Genomic DNA, 8,581 nt, shown 5'->3' with positions numbered 1-8,581 from the left:
TTTTTTTTAATTTGAAGCAGAGTTTTGCTCTTGTTGCCCAGGCTGGAGTACAGTGGTGCATTCTCAGCTCACCACCACCTCCACCTCCTGGGTTCAAGTGATTCTCCTGCTTCAACTTCCCAAGTAGTTGAAATTACAAGCACACGCCACCATGCCTGGCAAATTATGTGTTTTCAGTAGAGATGGGGTTTCTCCCCGTTTGTTAGGCTGGTCTTGAACTCCTGACCTCCGGTGATCTGCCCACCCCAGCCTCCCAAAGTGCTGGGATTACAGCCTTGAGCCCTTGCACCTGACTGATATAGAGTCTCTTTTCAAACTTATGTCTTATTATTCTGAGAGCCTCAAACTAGAGCCTGTTTTAACAGATTTGTACTGTTTATTTTTGTGCAAAAAGTATAAAATTCATGCTCAATTTTCTCATAAAGAATACTTATTTTCCATCAACTTGTTGAAGACCCTTTGTACTAGAAAACTGCATTCAAGAGGATAGAAAAATAATTGTAGATATTCAAGTGCCACTTATTTCTGGAATGCAAGGGTGGTTCAACATAAGCAAATCAATGTGATATACCACCTGAACAGAACGAAGGATGAAAACCACATCATCTCAACAGATGGAGAAAAAGCATTTCACAAAATTCAACATCCAGTTGTCATAGAAATCCTAAACAAAACAGAGAAGGAAATTTACCTCAACAATACAAAGACCACCCATGAAAAGACCACAGCGAAAATAACCAAGTAGAGAAAATGGAATGCTTTTTCTGTAGGATCTTACATGATGCAAGAATGCTCTCACTTCTTCTATTCAATAAATATTAGCTGTTCTACCCACAGCAATTAAATTCCAAAAGAAATAAAACTCATCCAAATGAGAAGGAAAAAAGTACACTTATATTTATTTGAAGACGACATGATCTTCTGTGTAGGAAATCACATAAAGCTGGCCACGCACAGTGGCTCAAGTCTGTAGTCCCAGCACTTTGGGAGGCCGAGGTGAGCAGATCACGAGGTCAGGAGTTCAAGACCCCCCAGACCAACATAGTGAAACCCTGTCTCTACTAAAAACATACAAAAATTAGCCAGGCATGGTGGTGGGAGCTTGTAACCCCAGCTACTCGGGAGGCTGGGGCAGAAGAATCACTTGAACACAGAAGGCAGAGGTTGCAGTGACCCAACCACACCATTGCACTCCAGATTGGGCAACAGAGTGAGACAATGTCTCAAAAAATAAGAAAAAAGAAAAATCACAAAAAGTCAATGAAAATGCTACTGGAACTAATAAACACAGTCAGTGTATTTGCAGAATACAATATCAGCACCAAAAATTAGTTGAATTTCCATACATTAACAATAAACAATTTTAAAAGAAAATTAAGAAAACACTTCCATTTGCTCCAGTAAGAAATACTTAGGAATAAACCTGAAGAGGTAAGAAGTTTGTACCCTGAAATCTACAAACATAGATCAAAATAATTTAAAAATTATATACCTAAAGATACAACCCTTATTGATAATTGAAAAAATTAATAACCCAATGTGATTTAGAGTCAATACAATACCCATAAAAATCCCTATCAGTTTTTGTTAAAGAAACAAAGAATGGGCCAGGCGAGGTGGCTCACACCTGTAATCTCAGCACTTTGGGAGGTCGAGGCGGGTAGATCACCTGGGGTCAGGAGTTCGAGACTAACCTGACCAACATAGTGAAACCCCATCTCTACTAAAAATATAAAAAATTAGCCGGGCATAGTGGCAGGCGCCTATAATCCCAGCTACTTGGGAAGCCGAGGCAGGACAATCACTTGAACCCAGGAGGTAGAGGTTGCAGTGAGCTGGGATAGTGCCATTGCACTCCAGCCTGGGCAACAAGAGTGAGACTCCATCTCAAAAAAAAACAAAAAAAAAAAAAAAAAAAAAAAAAAAGAAAGAAACAAAGAACAGGCCAGGCATGGTGGCTCATACCTGTAATCCCAGCACTTTGGGAGACGGAGGTGGGCATACACTTGTGGTCAGGAGTTCGAGATGAGCCTGGCCAACATGGTGGAACCCTATCTCTACTAAAAATACAAAAAATGCCTGGGCATGGTCGTGGATGCCTGTAATCCCAGCTACTTGGGAGGCTTAGACAGGAGAATTGCTTGAACACAGGAGGCAGAGGTTGCAGAAAGCTGAGATCGCACCACAGCCCTACAGCATGGGCAAGAAAAGCAAGATTCAGTCTAAAAATTAAAATTTAAAAAAAAAAAAAAAGTCAAAAATAGGCTGGGAATAGTGGCCAACATCCATTGGCCAGACTGGTCTCAAACCCTTGACCTCAAGTGATCTACCCGTCTTGGCCTCCCAAAAGTGCTAAGATTACTGGCATGAGCCACCACACCTGGCCCAATCCTCTTAACATAAACACTTTAATATCAATTAATGCTTGAACTCAATGTTATGTCAACTCAAACTCAAGTCAATGCTAAATTCTCTTAAGTTTTGCATAAGATGAAGCTTGACTGAAGACTTTGCCACAATCATGACATTTGTAAGGTTTTCTCTAGGACAAATTTTATGATGATGTACAAGTTTTTTGTTTAAATACCTTGCCACATTTATTACACTTGTATGGTTTCTCTCCAGGATGAAGTACATGATGATGTGTAAGATTTGACTGTTGCTTTAATGACCTTGCCACATTCATTATACTTGTAAAGTTTCTCTGCAGCATGAAGTCTATGATAACCTGTGAGGCTTGATTGTTCATTAAAAATCTTGCCACATTCATTGCACTTGTAAGGTTTCTCTGCACTATGAATTGAATTATGAATTACAAGGGCTGAATTTTGACCAAAGGTCTTGCCATACTCATTATTACACTTGTAAGGTTTCTCTCCAATATGAGGTCTACAATGGCATACAAGGGATGACGTCTGACTGAAGGACTTGCCACACTCATTACTGCTTCTAAGGTTTCTCTCCATATGAGTTCACCAACGAACTGCAAGGTATGAACGATATCTAAGAAATGTGCCACATTTATTACACTTGTAAGATCTCTCTTCATTATGGATTCTTCAATGATTTGCAATGGTTGTAGCATTACTGAAGACTTGGTGACAATCATTACATTAGTAAAGTTTTTCTATGCCATGGATTGCTTGATGGTGAATAAGGACTGACTGTTCACTAAAAGCTTTGCCACACTCATTACACTTGTTTACACTTGTGAGGTTTCTCTCCAGTGTGAATTCTAGTATGTTGTGCCAGGTGTGAATCACACCCAAAAGCCTTGTCACACACCTTACATTTGTATGGTTTCTCTCCCGTATGAATTCTCCTGTGTCTTTCAAGGTGTGATTTGCGACTGAAAACTTTGTCACATTCTTCACATTTGTAAGGTTTCTCTCCAGTATGAAGTCCACAATGAAGTACAAGGCGTGATTTTCTATTAAAAACCTTCTCACATTCATTACACTTGTGAGGTTTCTCTCCAGTATGAATTGTCTTATGAATTACAAGGTATGAATTTCGACTGATGGTCTTGCCACACTCATTGCACTTGTAAGGTTTCTCTCCAGTATGAACTGCCTTATGATTTACAAGGGCTGTATTTTGACCAAAGGACTTGCCACACTCATTACACTTGTAAGGTTTCTCTCCAGTATGAATTGCCTTATGGTTTACAAGGGTTGAATACTGACGGAAGTTCTTGCCACACTCATTACACTTGTAAGGTTTCTCTCCTGTATGAACTCTGCGATGGTATTTAAGGGATGACGTGTGACTGAAGGTCTTGCCACAGTCACTACACTTGTAAGGTTTTTCACCAGTATGATATCTACAATGGCACGCAAGGTATCACTTCTGATTAAAGACCTTGCCACATATATCACATTTATATTGTTTCTCATTTAAGTGGATTATCTGATGTTTCCCTAAGAGTGAGCTACAATTAAAGGCTTTGCCACTCTCACTATATTGGAAAGATTTTTCTCTCATGTGTACTTCCTGTTTTTGTATGAGTAATGAAAAATAAAGAAAATTATTTCCATAGTTGTTAAAAATATGGGTTTGGGGCCTACAAGGAATTCTTGGAGATGTTGAAACTGCAGACACATCACTGATAAATTTCTCAGCTTGTTTACCAATTCTCCCTTCGGTCTCAAATATGTGCAGTTCAGACAGATGTGAATGAACTCTTATTCCAAGCTGATCTTTAACACGCTTGTTGCCAGCATGTGTTTGATCATATCGGTCTGTACCCCAAGGAAACCTTTCAGTTTTTCTCATGGGTGCCTCATGGCTATTTCTTTCATCTTCTGGCCACTGAAACTCAAAGTCATGAATATCTTTCTCAATTTCCTGGAAGCAAAAGCCTCCAACGTGATGACTTTCATGTTTCCAATGATCCTGTGTGGAACACTTCTGTGTTGCCTTGCCCCGCTGGCAAGAGCTCTTGCATCATGCATTTGGAAGAGATATCTATAAAACGTAAACACAAACGGGTTTCCAATTAGATACAAATCTTAAATAATATTGACGTGTAAATATGACACAAAACACAATACTAAGTTTAAACTTCCCAAACATGATCTTCATACTTCAGGAACACAAAAGGCGTAAGATTATTTAATACATAAAGGGCAATTGCATGTACCTGAAATCATTTCTACAGAAGCCTATTTCCAATATCATGACCACACAGTGACAGGGCACAAACATGTGTAAGCTTCAAGTAAGGAGTATTTTTCCACTGTGACCATAACGTGTATAGTAGTTTGCAAAAAACGTATCACTGTCACATCAATGGAAAGAAAAATATATATTACTAATGTTTACAGCATATTTACTGTATACAAATAAATGCTAAAGAATCACACAATATACTATATTGGTAAATAATACATAACAAGCTCATTTAAAGATAACCAAAATCAATGAAAATTCTGTACTGTGAAACAATCATAGCACTGAGAGGATATGAAAAGATTACAAAACCTACCCAGGCATGGTGGCCCACACCTGTAGTCCTAGCTACTCGGGAGGTTGAGGCAAAGAAGTGCTTCAACCCGGGAGGCAGAGGTTGCAGTGAGTCAAGATCACACCACTGCATTTCAGCCTGGACGACTGATTAAGACTCTGACACGGTCGGGCGCGGTGGCTCAAGCCTGTAATCCCAGCACTTTGGGAGGCCGAGGCGGGTGGATCACGAGGTCAATAGATCGAGACCATCCTGGTCAACAAGGTGAAACCCCGTCTCTACTAAAAATACAAAAAAAAAAAATTAGCTAGGCATGATGGTGCGTGCCTGTAGTCCCAGCTACTCGGGAGGCTGAGGCAGGAGAATTGCTTGAACCCAGGAGGCGGAGGTTGCGGTGAGCCGAGATCGTGCCATTGCACTCCAGTCTGGGCAACAACAGCGAAACTCCGTCTCAAAAAAAGAAAAGAAAAAAAAAAAAAAAAAAAAAAAAAAAAAAAAAAAAAAAAAAAAAAAAAAAAAAAAAAAAAAAAAAAGACTCTGACTCAAAAAAAGAAAAGAAAAATGTTAATACAATATTTATCTGAATAAATGTTGTAAATTACCTATATCCATGCAGAACACGCACTTTCTGACTTTTTTTTAAGTATTTGTATATTTTGAGACAGAGTCACCCAGGCTGAAATGCAATGGCATGATCTTGGCCCACTGCAACCTCCACCTCCTGGGTTCAAGCGATCCTCCTGCCTCAGCCTCAGGAGTAGCTGAGATTACAGGCACATGCCACCACATCTGGCTAAGTTTTGTATTATTAGTAGCAATAAAGTTTCACCATATTGGCCAGGCTGGTCTCAAACTCCTGACCTTAAGTGATCCACCCGCTTCAGCCTCCGAAAGTCCTGCAATTACAGGGCTAAGCAAGGGTGCCCAGTGGCACTTTGTGACATTCATGAGTGGAGTGTGACAGTTATATTGCATACTACATACCAAAAAGCCATATGTAAAATCATAAAAATTAATTAATAAAATATTGTAACCCATGATAAAACCAGCAAGCAAATAATAAGTACATTTATACAGCCTGCAGAATTCTAAACAATTTCCTTTGAAGGAAAATGCCACATCTTCTACTTATCACCAGGATACAATATAATAACTGAAATACATGGCAAGATCACTACCTTCTGACGTGTGAGGTCAAGAAAATACACAGCATTATAAGGAATGAGAACTGACTAGTGGCTAGGTGTGGTGTCTCACGTTTGAAATCCCAACACTTTGGGAGGCCGAGGCAGGTGGATCACAAGGTCAGGTGTTCAAGACCAGCCTGGTCAACATGGTGAAACCCCCATTTCTACTAAAAATTAAAAAAAAAAATTAGCTGGGCATGCTGGCAGGCGTCTGCCATCCCAGCTACTTGAAAGGCTGAGGCAGAATTTTTTGAACCCAGAAGGCAGAGGTTGCAGTGAGCTGAGACTGTGCCACTGCACTCCAGCCTGGAAGACTGGGTGAGACTCTATCTCAAAGAAGGAAAAAAAAAAACCAACTGACTAACAGTGTCAGAGATTACAATTATGATGTCACAACTCCAGTTATGTAACACCCAAGCAATACAGCAATTCTATACATATGTTTGCCCTTAGTTCTCTAGTTCACTATGCATAAAATATTAAACATAGAACGTCTACTGAAAAAATTTATAAACTGAGATCAAAGATTGCTCAACACAAATTGTACAATAAAAACATAAGAAATATGATGCGGGCTCCCTGGAATGAATGTTCTTATGGGCCAAAAGCCACGTTGAAGGTTCTCATTCTCCAATAGGATGTTGCTGCACATGGAGCCTTTGAGAGAATTTGGTCAGAACTAGCGCTTTTATAAAAAGAGACAGTCAAGAGCTCGTTCCTTGTTACTCTTTCCACCATGTCAGGACACAGCAGGAAGATGGCTGGGCTCAACCACGATGGAGGCTCCCACCAGGAACCTATCTGGCAGCACCTTGCTCTTGGATTTCGCATTTTCTAGATTTATGAGAAATACATTTCTATGTCTTAAGCCTCCCAGTTAAAGCTATTTTTTTGTTTGTTTCTTTTTGAGACTGAGTGACACTCTATTCCCCAGGCTGGAGTGTAGTGGCACAATTCTCCTGCCTCAGCCCAGAGTCTCACCCTGTCATCCAGGCTGGAGTGCAGTGCTCTGATCTCAGCTAAATCTAACCTCTACCTCCCGTATCCAAGTGATTGTCCTGCCTCAGCTTGTAGCGAACCTATGATAACAGGCACGCGCACCACGTCCAGCTAATTTTTCTAATTTTAGTAGATGGGGTTTCATAATGTTGGCCAGGCTGGTCTCTAACTCCTGACCTCAGGTCATCTGCCCGTCTTGGCCTCTTGAAGTGCTGGGATTACGGGTGTGGGCCACCATGCCTGGCCAATATTTTTGTACTTAGTAGATTTGAGGTTTTACCATGTTGGCCAGACAGGTCTCAAACTCTTGAACTCAAGCGATCTGCCCACCTCAGCCTCCCAAAGTGCTGGAATTAGAGGAGTTATTTCTGACAGGACAGTGAAATGACTGAGACAGGAAAAGGAGCTTCTCATCATCAACATCAGTGAAGGCCGACAAATCTTATTAAACAAAGGAAGTTTAGAGTCTGTCCTAGGAAACTTCCAATACTCGAAGCCATCTTTTTTTTTTTTTTTTTTTTTCTTAAAATAAAGATGGGGTTTCACCATGTTGGTCAGGCTGGTCTTGAACTCCCAACTTCAGGTGACCGCCTGCCTTGGCCTCCAAAGAGCTTGGATTGCAGGCGTGAGCCACCAGGCCCGGCCTACTCGAAGCCATCTAATAGCACTAACATGTTTTAATAACCTTGAGGTAGGCCAGGCACGGTGGCCCACCCCTGTAATGCCAACACTGTGGGAGACTGAGGCAGGAGGATCACAAGGTCAGGAGATCAAGACCATCCTGGCTAACATGGTGAAACCATGTCTCTACTAAAAGAACACAGAAAGTTAGCCAGGCGTGGTGGCATGCCTGTAGTCCCAGCTACTTGGGAGGCTGAGGCAGGAGAATCACTTGAGCCCAGGAGGTAGAGGTTGCAGCGAGTGGAGATCGCACCACTGCAGTCGAGCCTGGGTGACAGACCAAGACTCAAAAAAAAAAAAAAGAAAGAAAGTTAAAGAGTAACTTCAACCACAAATATATATAAAGCTCTTCAGTAAAGGTAAATAAAAGGACAGATAGGCTGGGCACGGTGGTTCACACCTGTAATCCCAGCACTTTAGGAGGCCAAGGTGGGGGGGATCACATGAGGCTCGGAGGTTGAGACCAGCCTGACCAACAAAAAGACATCATGTCTCTATTAAAAATACAAAATTAGCTGGGCGTGGTGGCACATGCCTGTAATCCCAGCTACCCAGGAAACTAAGGCAGAAGAATCACTTAAACCTGGGAGATATAGGTTGCAGTGAGTGGAGATTGCACCACTGCACTCCAGCCTTGGCAACAAGAGCAAAACTCCGTCTCATAAATAAATAAATAAACAATTACAGAAATTGATATGTGTACCTTTTCTTCATAATTCATTTTGTATTTTTTTTTTTTTTTTTTTTT

At 40.9% G+C, this 8,581-nt stretch overlaps 1 protein-coding gene and 1 pseudogene across 1 annotated transcript in view; both read right to left on the bottom strand.

Moving 5' to 3' along the window:
* Positions 1–8,581, bottom strand: part of LOC108295652 (zinc finger protein 888-like) — a 37,584-nt gene that overhangs the window by 22,024 nt on the left and 6,979 nt on the right. The gene's annotated exons all lie outside the window — the stretch shown is intronic.
* Positions 2,601–8,581, bottom strand: part of LOC108295633 — a 17,741-nt pseudogene continuing 11,760 nt past the window's right edge.

Source organism: Cebus imitator, unplaced genomic scaffold, assembly GCF_001604975.1.
Source record: "Cebus imitator isolate Cc_AM_T3 unplaced genomic scaffold, Cebus_imitator-1.0 Scaffold654, whole genome shotgun sequence".
NCBI classification, from domain to species: Eukaryota; Metazoa; Chordata; class Mammalia; order Primates; family Cebidae; genus Cebus; species Cebus imitator.
Note: the sequence above shows the minus strand (reverse complement) of the source record. Positions and strands in the feature narration are given on the sequence as shown.